The 22893-nt window shown below is 36.6% G+C and overlaps 1 long non-coding RNA gene across 1 annotated transcript in view; it reads left to right on the forward strand.

The window, feature by feature from the left end:
* Positions 1–22893, forward strand: part of LOC123612051 (uncharacterized) — a 106448-nt gene that overhangs the window by 13998 nt on the left and 69557 nt on the right. Inside the window, exon 2 of the long non-coding RNA XR_006719213.2 lies at positions 1080–1186. This is a non-coding gene — a long non-coding RNA (uncharacterized LOC123612051). The remainder of the gene's footprint in view (positions 1–1079; positions 1187–22893) is intronic.

Raw genomic sequence — 22893 nt, forward strand, 5'->3', positions numbered from 1 at the left:
TCAGGCTTAGATCAGAAGTCAGCTGCATCAAACATTTCTCAAATGAATTGCAGTTTTTTCATTGGGAATGGAATTTTGAAACCAACTTTGGGAACTAGATGTCCTCCTCAGTAATTGGGTGTCATTGTTTTGAGATCCTTTCAGTAGGCAGATTCTGTCTCTCTTTGTCTCTGTCTCTCTTTGTGTTCTTTAACTGTTTATATATTGATAAACCTCTGCTGGGGTAGTAAATTTTTTGCTATTATTTTTTAAAGACTCTTTTTAGAGCAGTTTTAGGTTTACAATACTAATGCTTTCTTTACCCATTTTCTGGGGTAAATGAAAAGCGCAAAATAATTTATTCCATACTCTTTGAAATTGTTATAAAAACTTAGGCCATTGCAAATGTCATTACTCATATATTTTAGTAATTCATCAGACATTTTGGTTGTAGAAACACGTCCCAGAAATTTTCTTAGTTTGTCTCTATTGTTAGATGTTTGTGCTCTTTTGCTCTCAGCTCAAAATATTTGAGAATTTAATAGTGCAGTACATTCAATCTTTCATGCTTCCTATAAAATTAGAAATTCAAAGTTTTGGAAGCCTCTAGTAACCTAAGGAATAGCCTAGCATTGGCAGACTTGGAAATATAAAGGTTTTCTCTCTTTTTTTTTTTTTTTTTGGTGGGGGAGGTAATTAGGTTTATTTCATTTTGGAGGAGGTACTGGGGATTGAACCCAGGACCCTGTGTATGCTAAGCAGCACCCTACCACTTGAGTTATACCCTCCCCTAGGTTTTCCCTTTAATGCTGGCCTTCGCTCCAATCAGCAAACTAAATTCTTTATCACATTTCTTACTCCCAGTGAATTCCAATGTGGCAAGGAGCTCTCAAAAAACATTTAATCATAGTACCACTCATAAGACAAGTTATTAATAAGTGATTACTTCTTACAAGAAATATTCTTCTGCTTACAATGAAGTTCCCATTTTTAACAGAATTTGAGAAAGTGTGGGTAATCAGAATGTAAAACAGAAGTGACAAAAACAGAGCACCTGGCAGAGTTCAAATATCAACCCACAACATTTTTAACTTTCTCAGTTTCAGATACTGCTGTTGACACACACACCCACTGTGAAAGATCACACTCATAGAGACCTGAAACAAAAATACTAGAATCACGAAAGTGGAAGAGACCATAGAGACATGTAAGTAATTTATGTCTGTAAAAGATGAAATTGAAACTTAGCAGGAAACTGTTGGGGCCAAGGTCGTACTGGAAGTCAGTGGGAGAACAAAGATCAAGTCCAGATTTCCAGACCCCAGGTCAGTGCTGTTCTACTATGTGAACCTGTATGTCTGTAGATCCAGGGGTGTGCTTTGGTTACCTGTTCAAGGATTAAATTAAACAATGCAAGTACTGAGCAGAATGTGACCTGGTTGGGTGTGGGGAAAAGCACAAGACAAATGAGAAGAACATAAAAATGAGAGAACATGGATGTCTTCAAGATGATTATCTCATTCATCAGAAATCATGCCCTTAAAATTTGGCTGTTCTCTGGGAACAGCACAACTCTGCAATCCTGGCTCTTTTTTCAGACATGGAAAGGAATTTTCTCTAGATACTTAACATAAATAATCTAATACAGAGGTTGACTGCTGCCACCAAGACTACCAGTGTCTGGGCACTCTGCTGCCTGCAAAATTGTCCTCATCCTATTGTGCTTGGGTGCTTTGACAAGGATGATGCCATTCCCAGATCCTAGAAACATAAGCATAAGGGTGATGTGGTCCCCTGAGGATGGCTTTTTCAGTAAACACTTTTTGTTCTTGAGAAAACGTGGACATGTTGAACTAGCACAGGTAAGTTAAGAACTTAGTCTCCCCTCCTTTTTAAGAGCCTCAGTGCAGGGGAAAAAAAGAGAGAGAGTACTTTTGTATAGTAAGAAAACAATCTATTAAAATTTTTAGAATATCTTTTACTGAAGTATAGTCGGTTTACAGTGTTGCGTTAGTTTCTGTGTACGGCAAAGTGATGCAGATATATATATAATTTTTCAGATTATTTTCCATTATAGTTTATTATAAGATATTGAATATAGTTCTCTGTACTATACAGTAGGAACTTATTGTTTATTCATTTTATATGTAGTGGTTAGTATCTGCTAATCCCAAAGTCCTAATTCATCTCTCTCCCTGCCCTTTCCCCTATGGTAACCATAAGTTTGTTTTCTGTGTCTGTGAATTTCATTATGTTTTGTAAATAACTTCATTTGTGTCATTTTTAGATTCCATGTATAAGTGATATATTTGTCTTTCTCTCTCTGAATTACTTCGCTTAATATAATAATCTTTAGGTCCATCCATGTTGCTGTAAATGGCATTATTTCATTCTTACTTATGGCTGAGTAATATTCCAGTATATATATACCACATCTTTATACATTCATCTGTCCATCTGTCAATGCACATTTAGGTTCCTTCCATGTTAGAAATATATTAAAAGTACATTTGTCAAAGATTTTGCAAAGATACATAACAAACAAATATGTATATTAAAAGCATTCAAAATCTTCTTGTGTTAGGTGAATATAAAGGGCAATAGATAGAAAAAATAAACAAATGTTTGAAAAGTGTTTGGGGGAGTACTAATGACAGAGGAGTATTTAACTACAAGGAATATCAATTTATTATACACCACATCACTTGACCGGACTATGTAAAGAACTCAGATGTCAAAGTTGTTAGTCTTTCTTACAAATTTGTGCCAAAATGTCACATTCTGTGATTTTTATGAGTATTCTGTGAGGGCTCTGTTAAAGTGCAGTGCACAATAAATGACTGCTTTCAACCAGGGGAGTGCTAGGAGTGACAAAAAAAAATGCCAACTGAAACAAAATGATGGGCCAATTGTGTTTAGTTTAATTCACAAGGTATCGCAGGTGGTTATAAAATGACTACTTTGATCTTCTTTTTATAATCAGATACTGAGAATATTAGCATAATGACCATTTGCATGTATGGTGTGAGTGAAGAATAAGGCAGAGAAGAGAAGGAAGGAAGAGACCTTGGGGAAATGAGGAGGCCCTCAAATTAAGCCTAGGGTTTACCCTGGAAAGTGTACAGAAAAAGCAGTTCTGAGGCAAGAGGAACCAGGAAGCCAAACAACAGAGACTTTCTGCCAGCAGGGAGTCTTTTCTTTGCAGGATGAATTTATACCTTCAGGAAATTAAGCAGCAGGTTTAATTTTTAAGTGATTATTTAAAAAAATAAAATAAAACATGGGGAAGAGTCATACCCCTCAAAATATATGGCCCTTGGAATCCAAAGGAGGTTGTCATAAAATTTAAAACTTAATGCAACTGTCAACAAAAGTTCTTATTTTTTAATCCCTCCACATTCCCCTACACTCCATGAATTACCTGTTTTCAGCAATTTTCATTTCTGATGGTATGATTCACTCACCTTCTTCCTTGGCCTCTGGCCTTGAGAGGGATTCTAAGTAATAACGCAGGAGGAAAGCAATACAGGGAAACCCTTCAGTCTTTCCATTTCCCCCTTAGGGGTCACACCAGCTCACCCAGCAACTCTTTATTCAAGAAACCTGGTGCAGAAACCAAAGGATCTTGAGCAGAGTTGTGAGCCACGAGGACTGGCTAAATTCTAAACCACTCCTGGCATGTAATGATAATCACCTTCTTAGAAGGCACTAGAGAACCAAGCCAGCTCCAAGAGACTTCTTGACAGTAAAAAAGTCCAGAAAAGTCCCCCTGCACCATGGCTGCACATTAGACTCACCTGGGGGAGCTTGAAAACAATACCCATGCTCATTTTCACCCCAAACGAATTAAATCAGAATCTCTGGGGTTGGGGGTTGGCCTGGGTATTATTAAATCCCCTCAGGTAATTGTAATTCACAGCCAAGGATGAGAATGAGTGTTCTAGAAGATTCAAGAAACAGATAATTAATGTAATCTAGCTGCTTATTAGAGGGTGAATTTCTAACAAAACATTTAATTAGTGGCTAATCAAGGCAGCTGAAATGGAGAATTAACCCCAGGCTTTGTCTTACTGTATTTTTTGAGATCACAGCTGGGTGCTAATTTATAAAATGACAGATTGCAGAGGCTGAGGAGAATGAACAGACTGAGGGGTGTAAGGAGTGAGGAGTCGGCAAGAGGGAAGTACCCCAACTCCTGAGAGCAGGGACTGCTTCTTGTTCATCTTCGAATTCCCATCACCTGACATAGCGAGAATCTGCAGAGTGTGCACACAATACCTACCACATGGGACTGAATTATAAAGATAGACTTCTTTTTGTCTGGATTTGTCTGATGGATCTAGATTCTAGAGGGTTTTCCTCCTGAAAATCAGCATTCTTAAGTAAGCACCACCAGACATGGCTGGATAGTTGTGGTCACATGGGACTGGGTAATAATTTGGTGCCCCTTAAAATGGATATTCACTTTAAATGTGAGCTGGCCTTTGGTGGAGAAGCCAAAGGATCTATTGGGGAAGGACAGGACAGAGAAGAGCTGGTGGTAGTAGTCTGGCTTTCTTTCAATATATGAACAAATCAGCTCTGGACTCAAATTTGCATACTGCATTTTGCAATATAAAAAGCCCTTCAGTTAGCTATTCAAAGTAATTTTAGTGGTAATCTGTCAGTCTTTAAGGTTGTTGCTGGCAGTGTCACCTGCACCATTTCTAAGAACTTTATTAATATTCCTACTAATTGCATTTGTATTTTTCCCTCAAAGGGACTACAGGAGATAAAATTGGATGCCTTTTACCTTTCCAGGGATGTACATGTGCCCTGCATAGGTTGATACCCTGTGGCTGGCACATCTCTAAATCCACCTTATTTTCCTAACTAACTGTCTGTATCATCGCGTGTATGGCAGTATCTCAGACATTACCTGGTTTCTGTTGGAAATCCCAGTTTTATCACCAAGCCATCTATTCACCTTCAAGTTTTCCAGCCTGAGAGTTTATTCAGAGTCCTCACACTGACTCCAGACCAGTCCACCATTCTCCTCCCTTGAAAGCCGTATGCCTCTCTCAAACCATAGCATTTGACTGTCCAGAAATTTGGCCCACTCTTTACCACCCATGAACACTTTACATGCTTGTTCTTATCTTCCACCTCTGCTACAAAATTATAATCTAAGAAGTTTGCCTCAAATGCCATCACTTAAGGTTTTTCAGAACCAGTTATGACTCTACTCTGAGCCTCTATGGTACCTGGCAGTTCTTTTGTAGCACTCATACTATTTTACTCCATGTACATGTGGGTCTGTACTGGTTTGGATCTTTCAGTTACAAGTAACATAGAACTCAAACTGGCTAAGGCAACAGAACATTTAACTGAGAAGTCTTGAAGCAGGGCAGACTTCCGGCATGGTTAAAGAAGAACTAGGTCATAGAAAACAGACTGTGGTTACCAAAGGGGAAAGGTGGAGAAGGATAAATTTTACGGTTAACAGATATACACTACTATATATAAAAGAAATACAAAACAAGGACCTACTGTGTAGCACAGGAAACTATATTCAATTTCTTGTAATAAACTATAATGGAAAAGAATCTGAAAATACATATATATGTATGTATATGTATAACTGAATTGCTTTGCTGTGCACGTGAAACATTGTAAATCAACTACACTTCAATAAAAAATAAAATTAAAAAAAACTCCAATAAAAAATGTTTAAAAAAAAAACTCAAGAAGAACTTGAATTCCAAATATCTGTGGCTCTTTGATCTTTTTCACTCTGCTCTCCTCCGTTTGTTGGTTCCATCCTCAGAGCTGACTTCATTCATAGCAGTAAATTGGCTGCTGGCAGCAACCATAATTTTCTCCTTCACACGTGGTAGACACGAGATATGACATCCCATAATAACTGAAAAAAGAAATCTTGAGTTTCCTGCTGATTGACCCCCATTTCCCAAGAATCCATGTAACTAAGGAAATGTCATGCATTGATTGGTTGATGTCTGAATCCATAGGAGGAGCCCTGGAGTTTCGTTTAGGCCAGGGCTCGGCACTGCCACAAACTGTAGTGTAAGACCCAGACTGGACTCGCAGCCTGTTTAGTAAATAAAGCTTTATAGGAACACAGACACTCCCATCTGTATACTCCTTCACTGTGGGTGCTGCAAGGACAGAGGCGAGCAGCTGTGACAAAGACCATGTGGTTCCCCAAAGCCTAAAATCTTTACAATCTGGCCCTTTACAGAAACAATTTGCTAATCCTTGATGTAGACTGTTTTAGATGGATCCTTGAAATTGGCCTTAGGGTCAGTCCCAAAGCATATGGCTGCTACATTATGACAGAGAGGAGGGTCCCAAAATGAAAATCTGTCTCATTAGGAAAGAAAAGGGAGAGATTCCTTGAGGCCATTAACCACACCTGCTCGTTTTCATTCTTTGCACTATGCTTTGAGTTGAACTTACCTCAATAATTATATGTAGATCTAATGAGTTGAATTGAATTGTTGCATTCTCTCCTTTTAACTTCCTCTTCCCTTTCATCTGGGAACGTAGATATTGAATACACCAGAAAGTCTCTTGGGTGTAAAGCAAAGTTTCTCCAGCTTTTTTCTTCCATTACTTTGCTGAAGGAAATTATGGGATATGACATTAAATTTATAATCACCACCTCTGTTTGTGTGCCCAAGTCAACCATAAACCCTAAAAATACTGCAGAAATTCCAGTAAGGGAGAAGGACATCGTGTTAAAAATTTTTTGAGAAAAATAAGACTGAAAATTCTGTAATTTCATTTGGTAAGATTTTCTCATTTTTTTTCATAGAAACTTTGCAAATATGGGTCAAGGTTTAAAAGTATATTCTTCCTTCTTTGTAGGACTATGGTGAATCCATATTTTCATGGCATAACCAAATTGTGTCTTGAAATTTTTAGTTTGGAAAATTTCTTGTGTTGCTAATGATACAATTTCATTATTTTAAATGAGAATAAAGCAAAAAGTACTTGTAATAGTTTAATATTCATAGTTCTACCATGAAGAAATCATACATCTGACTGGAATATTTTGTTGTTGTCTTTTTGCTTTGTCTGTTTTTTCGGGGGAGGTGGTAATTAGGTTTGTTTGTTTATTTTGACAGAGGTACTGGGAATTGAACCCAGGACGTCATGCATCCTAGCATGAAGCTCTACCATTGAACTATACCTTTCCCACTGACTGGAGTATTTTGAATATAAATTAGGCACACATTCCTAAGTTATTTTACTTATTAAAATGCCAGTTGTATCAGGAAATCAGTTTGTCAGATATCATTCCTGTTTGGTTATTAGCAGGTATATTTTAGCCTACTGATCTATCTTTCTCATAAAATACTGATTTTGAAAGGGAAGATGGTGTAAGGACAAAAGATGTAAAGCTGCAAAAATTGGCTACTAATTGCAATTAAAAAACATATAAACAGTATTCAGTAGTATTAAAAATACTTATGTTATCCTGGAGCCCAAAAATTCAATATTGTTTGTGAATATGAAGTTGAAAAATGCAAACGAAAAGTAGTCTAATTTTCAAAACAAACTGCATAATTTCATACTGAGAGCGGAAATTGAATAGGTGATAATTTAATGCCATGACTTACTTTGAGTTCAGAATCCTGCAATTTTTAAGGATTAAAATACAAGGGATTCAAAGCTGTGCAATTCCGTTTGACATTTGGGTTGTCATTTACCATTCAGTTCTCTTTTTCATCACTCTAAGGAAAGAAACAGTACTCCCCAGCTGCAAATTGGAGAAGACTACTCACCCATCTTAATGACAAGCTGCAAAGGGACTTGTCTTGCCTTAGACACCTAATTTCTTGTCTTCCTGTTTGGCTTATGCATTGCCCATAATGGATTTCAAAACAACCTTGAAATGTTGTGATATCAGAATCTCATTACCTGATATTTACCACTGATTTCCTTCATCCCCAAAATATAATTTTATGTCCTTAATTTCTTAGCATAAACAAACCACTTCCAATATGCACATCTACTTGTACATGGTGGAACTGGTTATAAGTCAGATTCAGCTGTTCCAGTTCACCTTGGCTCTTTGAGGCTGCTCCCAGCGAGGCAGATATCCCATGTCTTCCTTGTAAATAGTAACCCTCTGTTGCCTGAAGGCTATGACTAATTTGTGACTTTATGAAGATAACACAGCCTGTAGCTCTACAGATTTTATTAAAGTATAGAAGTTTTTACTTTGATTTACACTTTCCATTTCCTCAAAAACCACCTTTAGCCTTCTGAAACTTATCACCACCCAGTAATATGCATGGTTCAAATCCACATTTGTCCATAGTTTCTGATTTCCCACACATCTTCCACTCTGCTACTTTCTGTTCCCATTCTACCTCATCTGATCTGGGCTTTAAGTAGCCATTCATGGATGAAATCAAAAGGTCCCTTTAAGTTCGACTGGTATTTGCTCATCAAGATTTGCTACTTTCTCCACTTCCTTCCACTGTTTGCCTCAGTATGCACATTTATTCTGTCCTCAGAATGAATAATCAGAATAGATGTATGTTAATACCACTTTGCAAGTCGGATGTCACTATCTCATAATATTCTGTATTATCACAGATAAAATAACAGATTATACATATTTTTAAATAATTCCCCTCTCAGGTGCACTATTGTAAGACAAAGCTGGTGGTCCATTGTTGTTCAAAACTTCATCTACATAAACCAGGAAAAAGAGAGAGCAATGGTATGGGACTTCCGTAATTGAAGTTACACCGAGATGCAGATGAGGGTTTTGACTCTTTGTGTGTATGCCTGTCTGGGTCTGCGTGTCCGTGTGGGCACATCTAAGTGGATTCAAGTGGCAAATAAGGTAGAGGTGGAACAATGAAAATGTGTCAATAAAGGATGTATCAGTTAAGCATGGGAAGGAGAGGACTTACACAATTTAGCCTCACAGATAACGTTGAATGAGTATTGAATGAAAGAATCAACCAGATAAGATAAAGTAGAATTTATAGCCTATTGCAGTAAGAGCCTGCTAATTCTACCAGTAGTCTTGAAAAGAAAGGAGCAAGATTTGATTTATTGAGACTTTGAAGTCTGGTTTAAGGCAGATCTTTCAATGGGTGAGTGGAGGCAGGGTGGAGGGGATTTCATTAGCACTGAGTAAAGATCTTGGTGTAATGGTTTAGGAGTGGTAGAAAGAGCAAGGTGAGGATTTGGAGATGAGGGTTCAAAGAACGTTAGGGACTTAATAGTCCACTGATGTTTTCTATTAAAGAGTTAATGAATGTTTCAGGAAATTCCCCTGAATAATAAAGTTATTTTCACCTTTTATACCCCTGGGAAAGAATCTCCTGGAATAGTAAAATCATATTGGCATAGACAGTAGTAATACTAGATCCTACATTTACAATTTCTGTAACCTGGTGACTCATTTACCCTCTGTGTCTCATTTACTCTGTATGTCTCATATTCCCCATCAGTCAAATGAAAATACTATTTACCTTTCAGTTTGCTTGTTAAGACTACGTGAGATATTTGTTAAGTTTCAGCATAGTAGCTGACATAAAACAAGTCTTCAACAAACACTAATTTTCCTTCCCCCTTCCCTAGTTTCTTTACTCTGGCTCCAAGATTTAATTGTATTCATTTTTTGTATTTTGTTTTTTATATACTGTAAGTTTGTACCCTTTGACCACTTTCACCTATTTCCTCCTTCGCCATAATCACCTGGGGGCAACCATCTTTCTACTGTTTCTGTGAGTTCAGGTTTTAGATTCTGCACGTAAACGAGATTATACAGTATTTGTCTTTCTCTGTCTGACTTGTTTTATTTAGCATAATTCCCTTAAGTTTCATCCATGTTTTCATAAATAGCAAGATTTCCTTCTTTTTAAGGCTGTATAATATTCCATTGTGTGTATATACCACATTTTCTTTATCCATTCATCTGTTGATAGACACTCAGGTTGTTTCCACATCTTGGCTGTTGTAAATAATGCTGCATTGAACATGGGGGTGCAGATACCTCTTCAAGATAGTGATTTCATTTCCTTCAAATTCATACCCAGAAATGGATTTGCTGAGTCATGAGGTAGTTCAATTTTTAATTTTTTAAGGAAACTCCACTCTGTTTTTCATAGTAGCTGCACCAATTTACGTTCCCACCAACAATGTACAAGGGGTCCCCTTTCTACCCTTTTGGTTCAACCAGCTTTTAAATCTAACCTAAGGGTTCCTCTGTCCACTTCCCTGCTTCCCAGGACTGCTGTAAATAATGACACAAACCTTCCAACTGCTCTTTTACTGGATGTTGGGGGAAATAAGTACATGAGTTCTTTTCATTTTAAACTTTTAGTTCTAATCACCTTGGGGGAAATAGACGTGAGGAAGTTGTACAAATTCCAGATAGCTCAGGAAATTTGCGTCATAGTTATTCCCAGATTTATTGAAACACTCAGTCTAGGTCTTTCTTTTATTTTTCCTGGCCAACTCATTTCTCAAAAGTGTTCCAAGGAGGTTTTAGTCACATATTTTTTTAAAGTGACTGATAACAGCTTAATATGTTACCTGTAGCAGGGGACTGTGCATACCAGCTGAGAGATTGAATACACAAATGAACAGTGACCAGACCATGCGTGACAATAGAAATCTGACCCACAGCCTCTACAACAATCAGTTCAGGAAACCAAACCACAACTTCTGTAATAACCCTTGGCCCAGAAAGGTCAGGACTTAGTCAATGACTGCCAGTTTACCTAATTTTTGCCTCCCTCGACCTCAAGTCAGAACGAATCAAAGAAAGTCAAATATATTCCTAAATCAATCATATAGATGGCAATGCTGTGCTTCTAATTTGCCCACCTCCTATGCCAAGGATCTCCTATCCGAGCATATCTAGAACTTCCCCATTCCCTTTTTTTATACTAGAATGCTTTCACATGCCCCAACCTATCTTTGATTTATTTGCTAAGCCAAGTGACTCCCTTGCTACAGTAAGCTCTAAATAAATAGCCTCTGCTTGTTCTCATTTAGGGAGTCTTCATTTGTATAATAAGCCTTTTGCAAAAATCTAAAGTCCCCAGTCACTTCCAGAGAGCCACTGACTATACAGGTCACTCAAGTGTGAGCCCCTGGTTCCCTCTTGTTCTTCCAGCTTTCACTGGCCTGACTGCACTTGGCAGGGACAAGGCACGTTCCTCCCCACTGGATCTCACCGGAAGTCAGTGATTAATATGCAGGGCTTTCTTCCTCACCCCAGTCAGCAAAGTTCATGCTGAAGTCCCACTGATGGACTCCCTTGAGATCAAAAACATATCTCCAAGAGTAAGCCTTGGGCATGAGAGCACAAGTAGATGGCAAAGAAATTTAGCTGATGAAACAGAGCAGTCCATCCCCTGCTTACTGAAAGTCAGGCCCTAAGGTTTATGACAACACACCTGCTTTATGTCCTCATTTTAGTTGGCCAGAGGAACACCCAAGTGCCTTCTTAGGTTTGAACGGATATTTTTTCTATAAGATTTAATTCTCAAAGAAATTTTGTGACATCAATAGATGAAAAAAAATTAAGTTTTTTTGAGCATATCCACAGCCAACTAAAAATTACCTGGATGATTACTAAAGACAAAAACCAGGGATTCGAGTCCAAATTGTTTAAGTCTAATGCTCTTTCTGTTACACCCTAACTAAGTACATAGTGTGTGTTTCCCAAAGAACAATTTCACATGAGAAACCAATGTCAAGTTCATGAAAATGTAGACATAGTAAGGTAAATCAACTTATGAATTTAATTGATTCTTCCATAGTACTGAGAACAAGGGATCTCTACAATATTTTACTGCTGTCACAGTCCTTACTACATTGTTCTGTAATCACCAGGCGCTCCTCAGTGTTTTCCTTGACATTAGGGACTATGACATTTTTGTTTCTGTGTCTCAGATTTTAACACAGTTTGTAATCCATCACAGACATGTGATAAATATTTGCTGAATAAATTTAGAAATCTCAGGAGGAAGTCAAGAGATCTGATACCAAGAGCTGTATCTGTGCTAACTAGCTGTGGAAACTGGTCAGGTCAGTCAACCTACCTGGGACTTGCATTGGATTCGTGTTTCTCAGCCCTTTTTCATTATTATTTCCCTAAGGAGTTATTTTTTGACATTTTTAAAATAGTCCCTCTCCCATGAAATTTTATCACACATATACTGTGCATTTGTTAATCTATTATTTATGATCTGTATTTTTTACCCTCCAAGACTCAATACCACCCTCATTTAACGTACATACACTATATGGTTGATGTTTATCCCAGCTACTGAACATTGTTAATTACATAATTTCCTAATTTTTACAAATTATTACAAATGATGCTTTAATCTTCAGGGAGGTGGGGAGCTGTGTGATGTTCCATAAGAGGTGATTGATAGTGAAAGTGATAGTATCAGTGCAAAGACGAAACTTATTTTGACCATATAGAATCAGACTCCTTCTATTCTAAAGCTGAACATTGCCTTTTGACCAGGGACCAGTGTACACAGTGCTGCTTTCCATTTTGTGCCATCTGTCTCCCAGAGGTTCATATGCTTCAAGCCTTCCCTCAGAAATGATGCACATTCCAGGAGAAACTTCCAATAATGAATCAGGTCCCGGAGAGAACAAGCTGAAGTCTTTATAAACGTGAACTTCTCAACAGGGACTCTAACATTGCATCTTTAAACTGCTGATTTTTTTTCCTAAGTATTTATACATATCTTGTGTAGTATGTTGGCTCAAAATCAAGAAACAAGCATATCCCTGACAATGGACTTGATAATTTGAGCCTGCATTTACATTGCATTACAGTTGAGTAAGGATTAAAAGAATAATTTGTCCCCCTCAATACAACATGCTACTCTGAAGTTATGTAGACTCATTTTTACATTCTGATGCAATATTATAATTCTCTGTGAATCAATCTCTCTCTCTCTCTCTTTCACCTTCTCCCCCTCTCTCTCCTCCCACCTTAGAATTCTCCAGTGTGATTGATAGGCAAATGAATCCTACAACAAACCCAAACTATATCATAATAAGTCATAATGGAACATTAGAGTGATACTGACTTCAAAAATATTGCCATGGTAACTAGCAAAATTTGGCTTTGACTGCAGTGAGAGAAAATGGCTGTCTCTCAACAAACAAAAGAAAAAATACCAGTCAAGGATATAGGTAGAGTGATTTTGCCTTAGTAACCTGAATAACAAAGCTCTCAAAGTATCACTCAGTGGTAACATTGTCCTTCCTTTCCTTGGCACTGAAATGAATGAATAGTGGGACAAAGAAAACAAACTATGGCTGGGTAATAAGCTAATAAATACTCTGGGTGGAAAATGTAGTGTTTGGTGCCGTTGCCAGTGAAACATGCTTTGAATGAATAGATTTCAGTCGGGGTTTAATGTTAAAGAGTACATTAAAAACAGAAATGTCAAAACCCAGGTTTAGTCCATCTCTGTTACATCTGTTCACAAAGGTCACAGGCCTAGCTCTTCTCACTAGGCTTCCCTAAATATGTCAAGTCAAACTAATGCCCAGTTTTCTTTCTTTTTTTTTTTTTTAACATTTTTTATTGATTTATAATCATTTTACAATGTTGTGTCAAATTCCAGTGTAGAGCACAATTTTTCAGTTATACACGAGCATACATATATTCATTGTCACATTTTTTTCTCTGTGAGCTACCATAAGATCTTGTGTATATTTCCCTGTGCTATACAGTATAATCTTGTTTATCTATTCTACAATTTTGAAATCCCGTATATCCCTTCCCACCCTCCGCCCCCTTGGCAACCATAAGTTTGTATTCTATGTCTATGAGTCTATTTCTGTTTTGTATTTATGCTTTGTTTTTTGTTTGTTTGTTTAATTCCCAGTTTTCTTGAGATAATCCTCATCTCCCACTCAATCAGATGGGCTTTCTGTACATTTTGTCCTTTTTTTTTTTAATGTTCAGATTTGGTTATACAAATCATTAGAATATGCTTGCCATTAAAAGATATATATGCTGTTGCATATTTGATGATATTGTTTTGAAGTTGGAACCCTCCTGTTTGAAAACAGCAGTTTCCATAGGAACAGGTTTTCCAACTAGATCTTAACAAGGAGAAGTATGTCATAAATAATTGGCAATGCCCTGAGGGAGCTGTTAAACACCCAAAGAAAAGCAAGAAAAGAAAGAGATGCCAGAGACAGCCACACAGTGACATTCCACAGGGGAAAGGCAAATGCTGTCTAAATACCCAGGATTCTGATTAAGGTAATAAATAAAACTTTCAGATTCCAAATCAATACGTGAAATGCAGTGCTGAGTTCATTCCAGTGCAGAGTTAAAAGAAAAGTGGTCGTAAATAAAAGACCAGAATCACATTCGGTATTAGTTAAGTCTCCTATCCGGGAGTGAATTAATGGCACTCAGTTCCCCATTACATAAAAGTAGTAACATAACTCAAAAAAAGCATATATTATTGTTCAAAGACTCATTCTTAAATGCAAAGATTCCTCTTTAGGAAGAGCAACTCCAGCCGTAAGGAACTTGGCAGCTGGAATGCAGGTATCAGCCTGGTGATGTGACAGAGAAGTGGAGGGAGCTGCAATTTAGGCCCTTTGCTCTGAGCTCATTCTTTTCTTGCATAGGATGTTGATTTTTAATCTTATCTCTTCCCCTTATTTTCATTCCAAGCCCTCTCCTCCCACTTTAATCTCTAGCTCCAGCTCTAGTTAGATCCCTGCTATTTTGCATAGGGTAAGTTGTCTCTTGGGATTTAAATCTAGTTGGAGGGAAACAGAAAGAAAGAACTAAGGCTTGTCTATGGGAATCCCTTAAAATCAAAAATATGTTTTGGAGACCTGGATCTCTGATGGAAAAGGGAAAGCAATTCTCAGACACATTTATTTAAGATATGGCCCTATAAGGACTCTCTTCGCATGGACCATGACCTATCTTTAGCTGAAAACTGAGAAGCAAACCAGACCCTGACTCTGCATCCAGAAATCTTCCTTCTCATTCATGCTCTCATTGGTTCCACAAGTCTCTCCAGGGATGGACTGCTCACTGGATGAAACACTGAAGCTGACTCTCACAAAGTTCCGTTCCTCGGTTCCTCTTACCGTAACTGAGACAGGCTGACTTTTTGTCAACATAACTCTACCACATGTTAGGGGGCTTCAACAAGAAAATTATTCAGGAAAATGCAGACCATACCTTAATAGACAAGTTCCAAAGTCCCTGATTGTAAGAACACCCTGGAATCCCAAAGGTGTCAGAAGGTACTTATCTTCACTTCATGTGGCTAACACCAGACCCAAGATGTAAAATAAAACTCTGAGTCTTAACCCAAGGGCTATGCTCACTATACTACATGGAAAGGATCAATAAGCCCAAAGATTTTGGCAGCAAAGGGCAACTTTTTATATTTTCTAGCCGGAGAAAGAGCAGGCAAGAATAGTCTTTTGGAAAAAAAAAAAAAAGTTGCATTGCTTTAATTACAGAGAGAAAGAAGGAAAAAGGAGGAGGAAACGGAGGAGGGGCAGGAGAAAAAGAAAGTGGCAAACTTTTTGCAAAGTGTTTTGTAGAAAGACAGAACTTCCTTAAATTCTCCACATTACACTCCAGGATATATAGTGGATGAGGATTCTCTTTCAAAGTCTGGAAGCTCTGCAATTACAGACCATGTGGCTGAGAATTCCCTCAACCTACCACTGTGGATGTGTTCAAATAAGCCAGCAGATCAAGCACACGCTGATCTCAGAAAGAAGAGGAAAAACGGGAACAAATCGGGACCAAGATACTGCTTTCACTCACCTTTGATAAAGAATTTCATTCTCTTTCTGGCCCACTTCACTTAGAATGACAGTCTTCAGGTCCATCCATATTGCTGAGAAATAAAACTGCCATATGGCATCATTTATATGAGGAACCTAAAAAATAATAACAATAATAATAAGGACACAAATGAAAGAATTATTATTTTGATTTCTTGAATATGTGTAAGCACATTTGACTGTCCTTTATGATTGGATTACCACATTCTGTTGAGTCTTGTTGTCATTGGCTTTATTCCTTTGATAACTATGTAAGTTCAAAAAGCTAGAGATCTAATCTGTTCTTAGAAACTATAATTAGTACATAAATGAAAACTAAAATAAGTACAGTATACTGTATATATGTATTTACATGCAATATAATGTGTATGTGCAAACTGTAATAATTCTACCTAATAAAACTGAAAAAGGGGAAAAAAATAAAATAAAATTTCTCCCAAAAATAAATAAATAAAAAATAAAAGCCACAGGAAGATACTCCTGCAAAAAAAAAAAATTTGAGTTCCAGAAACAAAAGATTTGAAAATACAGTATGTATTATTAAAATTAATTTTAAATAATAATGTCTAATTTGACTGTATATAGTTTTCATTCTGTTCCATCTCACTTTCCTTTACTGATCCCACCAAGGAACTTGAATTCCTGGGGCTTAACTGGGAGTCTAGGGGCATGGGATCCACTGAAGGCCTAAAGCCAGCAGGCAGCTGGGGTGAGACAGGGGCCTGGGTTAGCAGGAGCCTGCTGGCAGCCTGGTAACACAGAAGCCACCTACACTGTAAGAGTTGCCTGAGGCCACTGGAGCTGAGAGTTACCTGGTGAGCTAAGGGTCTGGGTTGGTAGGAGTCCCCAGGGAGCCACCTGAGGCCATTGGAATCTCCATGGTGCTGGGACAGGCTAGCTGTAAGGTCTGCGATGAAGTTGGGGCTCATTTCTTCACCAGAAGGGTATGTCTCTTTGCTGGGCTGCTCAAGGTCAAAGAATAGATGATGGGAGTATTTGAATCTATTATTCTTACCTTCCTCAATGCATCTTTTCTTATTTCTGTGCTTCACCCACATGCTGTAATACCTCATCTGGAATCCTTGGCTCTTATAAAGGTATTTTTGTGCATGGATATTTGTTCAAATGGATGTTTCTGATGGAGGACGAGCATTAGAAATTCCCGTGCCACCATTTTGCTAACATCACTCCTCCCAATTTCAAGACTTTTCAACAGAAATGAGAAGTGTGAAGTTTAAAAGCAGAGTACAAAAAAAGTATCTCTAAAAGTTTTAATTAAAACAATGTAATTTTTAGGTACAGTGGGTAGATACATTTGTGTCTCTTTTAATGCTATTACAATGCTTTTCCGCCATAAATAACACTTTTAAGGAAGTTCTAGTACCAAGTAACTACAAAGTCCCTAAGTTTGAAATTCAACAAAAATCAATTAAATACCTAAGAACAGCTATCAGGGTCTGTTTTAATGACTTCCATCCATTAATACAGAAGAAGAAGTCAAAAAGAAGATGAGTAAAACTGTAAAAATTAAATTGTGTGCAGAAATTGGAGAAGCACATACAAATGACATCTACTTTCTCCGCTTAAACACTTTGTGGCCACTCTACAAAATATGTCAAATGACGATAACCTAAATCATACGTCAGTGCACATAGACATTTTGCAAAACATGTAATGTGATTTAGTTATTAAAAGATGATAGAATTTAAGTTGATTTCAAAGTTTTGGGCATACGCAATTAGCAAAAATGGTAATTTCATTAACAGAGAAGGCAAAATGGAGAGGGAAATTTGCTTTGGGGTAGAATGATTAAGCCAATCTTAGCAGTGTTTCTTCTGAGGTACCAAGAGACTTAAATAGACGTGTGCATTTGGGAGTATCATAGCACAAAAAGGAGATGGAGTTAGAGACATAACTTTTGAAGTCATCATTGTTATAAGGGTAGATAGAGATGATTTACACTTTAAAGCAGCATCTTGAAAGCAGAGGCTGAGCAATAGAATAAATAAAGCTGGTTGAGTTCTTAGTTTAAACAAGTATCTATTTTGTAGACAGCATAGAGATAGTTCTTGGATTTTACCCAGTCTGACAATGTGTTTTTAAATTGGAGGTTTAGTCCATTTTTGTTTAATGTTATTAGTAATAGGGTTGGATTTTGATCCATTATTTTTTTTCCATCCAGTTTGTTTCTTGTTCCTCTATTTCTCTTTTCCTGCCTCCTTTGTGGTTAACCAAATATTATTAGTATTTAGTTTTGATTCCTTTATTGGCTTTTTAGCTCTACTTCTTTGTATTTTCTTTGTCTTTCCTTTTCTTTTTTTTCCTTTCCTTGCCTTTTTCTTTCTTTCTTTCCTTGTGATTGTTCTAGAATTTACAAGATGTATCATTTATTTAACATATTACTTTGAGTTAATATTGTTTGACTTCATATAAAACATGATATATTTCCAGCAATGTGGTTCCATTTACTCCCTACTTTTATGCTTTTGTCATACATATTACATACATATTATATCTATAGGTATGTATTCACATGTTTACTATGTATAATACTCTTCATTATTTGTTGTATATTGAAGTTTCCATTTGATGTCATTTATCATAAGAGTAAAGAACTTGCCTTAGCATTATTTGTAGTGCGGGTCAGCTGGAAATGAATTCTTTATGTTTTACTTATCTGAAGATATCTTTGGTTGACTTTATTCTTGAAGAATATTTTTGATGGATATAGTATTTCGGTTGACAGGGTTTTTGTTTTTTTTTTTCCTTTCAGCACTTTAATGGTACCATCCCACTGATTCTGACCTTTACTGTTTCTGATAAGAAGTTTGCCATCATTTTGTAAATAACAAGTAATTTTTTTTCTGACTCCTTTCAAGATTTCCTGTTTATACTTGGTTTCTAGTGGTTTAAATATTATATTTCTAGATGTGGTTTTCTTTGTCTTACCCTGTTTAGGGTTTGCTGAGCTTCTTGAATTCATAACCTTGTCTTTCACCCTATTGTGGAAATTTTGGGCCATTGTTTCTTTAAGCTTTTTCTGCTTCATTCTGTTTCCTCTCCTTCTTGTCAAATTATGCACGTATTTGACTAATCAATATTTCCTATATGTCACTGAAGATCTGTTCATTATTTTAATCATCTTTCTCTCTCTCCTTCATATTGGATAAATTCTAGTGATCGATCCTGAAGTTCACTGATGCTTTCCTGCACAATACAAATGTTTCTTTTCAGATATTGTACTTTTAGTTCTAAATTTCTCATTTTTTTAGAGTTTGAATATATGTATAATATTACCTTAAAATCTTTGCTTACAAATTCTTGGATTTAGTTTTGATTAACTATTTTTCTTGACTATGGCTGATGTAGTCCTATTTTTTCTCAAGTCTAGTCATTTTTATTATATGCATTAGATTGTGGATAATGGATTATAGGGTGTCTAAATTATGCCTTCATCTTTTAAAAAGTGTTGACATTTGTTTTGGCAAGCAGTCAAATTGCTGAAGGATTATTTGGGTTCTATCAGACTTGATTCTATTATTTGTTGTGGCAGATTTCCTTTGGTTTTGAATTTATTTTATTTTATTTTTTTGAATTGTGGTATGCCCTTTACTATAAGTTGTGACAATTTCCATAAAGTATGAGCATTTCATTCTGTATCATTGAAAATTACAAATGCTCAGCATGGTCCCTCCAACCACGACTGGGCTGGAACTCCAATGTCTTCCAGAACTGCAGGACCTCTAATACCAGCTGACCTCTTTCAGCTCTCGACTTTTCAGTGGGCATATATGCAGCTCAGTGCTTGGCCAAGTATATGTGAGAAACTTCCACACAGACTTCTGGGTTCTATGTTCGGTTGCCTCTTGTTAGATATGCTGCCCCACAATTTCAACTGTTTCAACAGCTTGGAACTTTGATCCTCTATTTCCTTAGCTCAGAAATTCAGCCCACTCTGCATGGGCTCCATCTCCCTACTCTACTAGCAAAGTGTCTGTCCTAGGTGAAAACCCAGGGAAATCTTTGTCAGTCATTGGACTCACCTATACTTGCCTACATTGTCTTTTGCTCAGTCATTGAAAACAGTTACTTCATATGCTTTGTTCAATTTTATAGTTATTAACTGAGAAGGCAAGTTTGTTATTTTTTTCTCATAAGAGCTGTCAGCCCTTGACATATCATATGTCCGTTAGTTTATTTGCTTATTATAAGTATTTCCCTATCCCATCTTGATTGAAAGCTCCCAGGAAGCCAAGATTTTGTGTATTGTTTGATACTCTAAACACTGCATCTCGAATAGTAACTTAACACATACAAGCATCTCAAAAAAAAATCATTCATTGTTCAAAGAGTAAGTAAACAAATTCCATAATCTCACTTAACACAGTGTAATGGCTTTTAAAAACAATATTTCAAGTTTTAAAATTGTCTGTAATTTTAAAACAAATATCTTAAGCTGGTACACCGCAGCTGACAACTGTTACCAATATTTAGTGCCCTGAGTAGTGACAGTGTCATTGTGGTCTATTTATGTTATCCCTTGTTTGCCACATCCAAAATTGGTCTGCTTATTATAAAATATATTTATCAATATGGATGTAGGTATACTAGTGTATATAGTATTTTGAAGAGTTACAAAAGTAATAACAAAACCAAACCTATGAACCTACCACTCAAATTCTGAAACTATCCCATTACCATTAGCTTTGAGGACCCCTGTGTGCCTTTCCTGATTTTATCATCCTCCCCTTCCCTTAGGTGGGTTTAACTACAACTCTAATTTTTTGTGTTATATTTAGTTATTCTTTAGCTTTTCTTTCTAGTTTTTTGTGTTATACATGAACCCACATAAGTAATTTTTTCTGATTTCCGAGTGACATATTTACGTGGTCTGTGATTTTCTTTTTCGACTAAGAACTAATTTTGAGATTCACACGTGCCGATGCATATATCTATGATTTCATTTGCTTTAATACCCCAACATGTGAATACACTAGAATATAATTACCCGTCTTACTGCTGAGGAACACTTGGGCTGCTCACATGTTTTTACTGTTACAAAACTGCTCAAGATGATCTTATTCATGTCTTCAAGCACACACGTGTGCAAGTTTCTGTAGGGTATGTATACCTGAACGTAGAACTTTTGAGGTTTCTGGATGGAAATATTAAAATGTAAAAGATAATTTCAAATTGTTTTCCAAAGAGCCTGTTCCAATCTACACTCCAAAATGCAGCTCATTTGAGTTATCATTGCTCAGTATGCTTATCAATATTTAGTACTAACAGGCTTATAAATTATAGCCATTCTGGTGGGTGAAATGTTGTTTCATTATGCTTAATTTGCCTTTTCCTGATTACAAATGAGGTTGAGCATATTTTCATGTTTGTGAGCCATGCATTTTTCTGCTACTGCAAAATGTGTCCACATACCTATTGCTCATTTTTTTTTCCATTATGTTGCCTTCCTCTTGTTGATTTATAGGCATTTTTATATAGTATGAATACTAATCATCTCTTTATTATGATGTTTATCAAATAGCTTCTCCCACTTTGTGGCTTTTCTTATTCCTTTCTTAATGGTTGCTTTTAAAGAACAGAAGTTATTAATTTGAATGCAATAAAATTTCTGTTTTCACTCAGCTCTTTTGTAGTAAGAGCTATTGATTTCTTCCTTTAAAATCCTTCTATACCCCCAAGAGTGTAAGTTCTTTCTTTCCTATTCTTTTCCAAAATTTTTTATAATTTTACCTTTCATATTTAAGTCCTTCTTCCAACTGGATTTGAGTTTTGTATATGATATGAAGTAGAGATCCATTTTCATTTTTCCTTATGGACATTTTCCCAGCATCATTTACCGAGTGGTCCTTCCTTTACTTCTCTGTTCTGCAACACCAACTTCTTTAATTATCGTATTTCCATACATGAGCATGAGCCAATTTTTAAGCCCAATATTCAGTTTCTTCTATTTAAGCAACTGGATCACCTTTTTTGGGCTCTGCTATAAATATAGTTACACTCCTAAAAAGATTTTTTAAGTCCCTTTGACTGTTTAGAATTTCTGGCTTTAAACCCCCATTTTGTATTCACAGAAAAGAGAATTTGATGGGCCCAGCTCAATTGAATACCAGCTCCAAGCTTCATCATCTGTTGTAGGGATCAGGGTCTTCACACAGAGCAAATACGGCCACTAGGGGTCCACCTCCATCTCCAGAGAAGGTAAAACTATTGAGAGAAAGGGAGCTGGCTCAGTGACTACTTATCTGAGCAACTGTCAGAAGTTTGATAGTGTAACCATATGAAAGTATAAAAGAGTATGACAAAATTCTTTTCAGAAACTGCTCATCAAAGAGCCCCCAAATAATTATGTCAATGAAATATCCTTTGCTTCCAAAAAGACAAAGATTTATTCAAATGATCAGAGGATGCACTGGAAGGAGCATGCATGAATTGATGGCTGAAACTTAATTCTATACTTTTCTAGATGGAAATTTAGCAGTATCTGTCAAACACTTTAAAAAGACATATACTCTATAATTGAAAATGTCTAAGATATTATCTTATGAGAATAATCAGATTTATGAAAAGATGTCTTAGGTCAAGTTCTTCATCAGTAGACCACAGGACAAGGATTTATTGCAAGTGAATTATTAAGGAAATGCTCTTAAGGGAAAGTGATCAGTAAGTAGAAGAAGCAGGAGCAGGAAAAGAGAGGAAGCAAAGCAAGGGAGCAATTGCAGGTAAAGCTTCAGCTAATCCCTCAGGGAAACTCTGGAGGGGACGTCACGTCTCAGAGTTGTTCCACCAAAGTTCCTGTGCAGTCACATCCAGACACCTGCCAGTCATTGCTCAGCTCTGAATTTTTCAGGCACTTGTTTCAATAGGTGTATTATTCAGAGTTAATTATATAGCAAAGCAAAACAAAATTAAACTGAAACAACTTATTTATTTCAATGTAAAAAGTGATAAAAAATAACAAAAAATAAAATGATCATTACATAGCTAATTCTTAAAAAATTATTTAATAAAACGTTAAATGCTCATAATACACTTCAAACATGATAATGT

This window comes from Camelus bactrianus, chromosome 15, assembly GCF_048773025.1.
Source record: "Camelus bactrianus isolate YW-2024 breed Bactrian camel chromosome 15, ASM4877302v1, whole genome shotgun sequence".
Classification (NCBI taxonomy): Eukaryota; Metazoa; Chordata; class Mammalia; order Artiodactyla; family Camelidae; genus Camelus; species Camelus bactrianus.